Source organism: Anopheles stephensi, chromosome X (assembly GCF_013141755.1).
Source record: "Anopheles stephensi strain Indian chromosome X, UCI_ANSTEP_V1.0, whole genome shotgun sequence".
Taxonomy (NCBI): Eukaryota; Metazoa; Arthropoda; class Insecta; order Diptera; family Culicidae; genus Anopheles; species Anopheles stephensi.
The window spans coordinates 14,505,355-14,508,508 of NC_050201.1; positions in this window are offsets into that span (position 1 = coordinate 14,505,355).

Consider the following 3,154-nt stretch of genomic DNA (forward strand, 5'->3'; position numbering starts at 1 on the left):
TGTGTACGGGCATTAGTCGGGATCGGGACAAGATGCGTCTTTGGGTCTACTAAGAGCTTTTGACATATGTTGGTAACTGATTCTGCGCAAAGGTTTGCTGGCTGGTGACTCACTCTCTCTCTCTCTCTCTCCCTCGTTCTTTTTTGGCAAGTTCACGAGTAAAAATAAAGAAGAAAAAGAGGGTATTTAAAAACAAAAAAAACCTAACCAAATACGGATGGAAAAACAACGAAAGCAGCATGGTGGCTAAATCAAACATCGTCCGGATGGTAACCAAATGGGTATAAACTATTATATCTGTGGGTGTGCGCGTGTGTGTTATGTGTTTGTACGGGCTGGTGTGTGCGTGCGCGTGTATGTGTGTGTCGATACGGATGTGTGATGACTCAAACTCTTTCTCTCTCTCCACATCCACATGATCCACACAATCACACACGTGGCACGCGCCATACTTTAGCACGCAGCCGCCATCTTACATCGGCAGCTTGCAGTTCAGGGGATTGCTAAACTTGGCCGCGTTGAGCCGATCGGCATGCTTGATCCGGAGGTGCGATCGGAGGGTATCGATTCGACTGTAGGACGCCGGACAGTACGGGCAAAGGGAGCGCTGGGGCGTATGCGAATGGAAGTGGTGCCATCTGTTGGTGACCTCCTTGCCGCACGAGCGGCACCGCCAGGCCGTGCCCGGTTCCCGCGACGGTGTGAACATGTTATGGTAGGACATCTGATGGTGCAGCTGATAATGCGTGTGGTGCGGCAGATCGTTACCATCGGGCGACGAGACAAGACTGGATGGTAGGATACTGCTGGCGTGCCGTGACAAGTGATGCTCGTACCGACTGCCGCCGCCTCCACCTCCGCCTCCTCCTCCTCCCCCCGGTCCTGCAACCGACAAGAGAAAGGAACAGAGAACACACCGATGGGCAAAACGCAACGTGAAGAAAAAAGTGTGTGGTGAAGGGTAGAGGGGGTTTGGGGTTTGAAGGGGGTTGTGAAAGAAGGGTCGTTGGGGCCATCATACCATCCCGTGATGAAGAGAAGAGGGAGCCGGGGTGGAGAGACAGTGAGGAGTTGAGGAGATTAGGAGTTGTTGGAGATGTGAAGGAAAGCAAAAGAGAGAGAGAGAGAGTGAAAGAGAGAGAGCAAGAGACAGAGAAAAGAGAGAAAGAGAGAAAGAGAGAAAGAGAAAGAAGAGATTACATGGGAGTTGATGATGAAACAAGCGGTGAAATATGTTATGGTAAACACGGGATTATGAAGTGGGAGCAGTAGTTGGTGATGGTGTTGTGAGGTGGAAAGAGAGAAAGAGAGAAAGAGAGAGGAAAAGGAGAAAAGGCATAAGTTTAAGTTTATTAAACGTTTTTAAAGACAAAAACAAAGGTCGGAGAATGTCACAAAAGATAAACAAAACAAAAAAACAGCAAAAATTAAATACAAATAAAAAAAGTATCAAACCAGTACAAAGAAGGTAACAAATTGGAAAAAAGGGTATGTTGTACCAAATGTGTTCATTCTCTCTTTCTTGTTTTTTTTATTCTCTTCTTTATTTTTTGTGCTTTGTTTCAATGTTTCATTAGCTAAGCTTTTGTTTACTTTTTTGCTTTCTTTTCGTTTATCAAACCACATAGTTGTGTAAAAGAAGGAAAGAAAAAGAGAAGAGCAAATGACAGAACTCAAAGTGGGAGATAATTTGTTTTAGTATTAGGGAATAATAGTACTGAACGAGCAAAGATATATAACAAGAGAATAAGAGAGCGAGATAGAGAGAAGGAGAGAGTGAGAGAAAGAGAGACATATAAAAAGAGAGAGAGAGAGAGAGAGAGAGAGAGAGAGAGAGGACAGCATAAAAAGTGATAATTGTGTATCAAGAAAGCTTTGACTGGGAGCTGGCGAGCGAAAACAAGGCCATTTGCTGTGGAAGAAGTAGTATGATGATGAGGTTGTAGAAGTAGTAGTCAATGCAATCATTAAAATGGGATCTTTAACGTAAACGAAACACAAAAACTCAGGTATAACAGTTCTGACCGCTCATCTGTTATACGCTTCGACTGTCATCTGTCAGACATGCACTCGCTCTCGCTCTCTTTTACTCTGTTTTTGGGTCTCTCTTTCTTTCTCTGTCTTTTTCTCGTTTCACTTCGTCTGGTGTTATACACTACAGTATACCGATAGCGAATATCATTGCCTGCCACGCAGAGAGCATACCCGTGCAAATTCAAACCAAAGTTTGCTTTATAAATCGATCAAATACAAAGTTTAACTACTTTAGGGGTAGGACAAAAACAAAAGAGAGCAAGTCTTTTTCTGGTAGTGGTAGTGGTCGGGTGTGGTAGTAGTAGTACAGCGTATGGTATAAATATGCAGATGTAGAGTATGGAAAATGCAAAGACGGTAACAAATAAACCAATAAGAATAGGAAAGAAAATAAAATTAGATAAGTAGTAGTATCTACTACTATTACTGCATAAGACTTGCTATTACTGCATATGCATACTGCATAAGTATTACTGCATAGTTGGGAAATAGTAGTAGTAGTAGTAGCACAAGCAACGGAAAACAATGAAGATGAAAAACGCAAAGTTGGTCGCACACAGAAGATCCGGAAAAAAACATGAATACAAACAAAATTTTCAGGCATGAGTGTGGGTTAAGTTGTGGTGATAGTGTTGGGTGCTGACAGAGGAATCCTCAGCGATAGTTGTGTACTCAAAGGAAGTATGAAAAAAAAAGCTTAGTGTGTTGACAGTATCGAACAAATGGTGAGCAGGGAACCAGTATGAGCGCGCTAAGTAGTAGTTAGTGGGGAAGAAGCGGAACACAATGAGAAGCAGTAGTACAGGGGATGGAAATAAGAACTCAAAACAAGGATCCGATGGAGTGGGTGACAGAAGATACAAATATCTTGTGAGATAGATTACTTCAACCAAACATACGAAAGGGAAAAAGAGCTAGAGATAGAGATAGACAGAGAGTAGTAACAATGAATAAGAGATAAAGAGACAGACAGAGAGAGAGAGAGAGAAAGAGCGAAAGACAGAGAGAAAGTATGTTGTGTAGTGAAAGAGATGAGGATATCAAGAACCGTAACAAAAACACCCAAAAGTATAGTAGAGTAAACTTAAGATAAAAATTAGTGTACATAACAGTAGGTAAG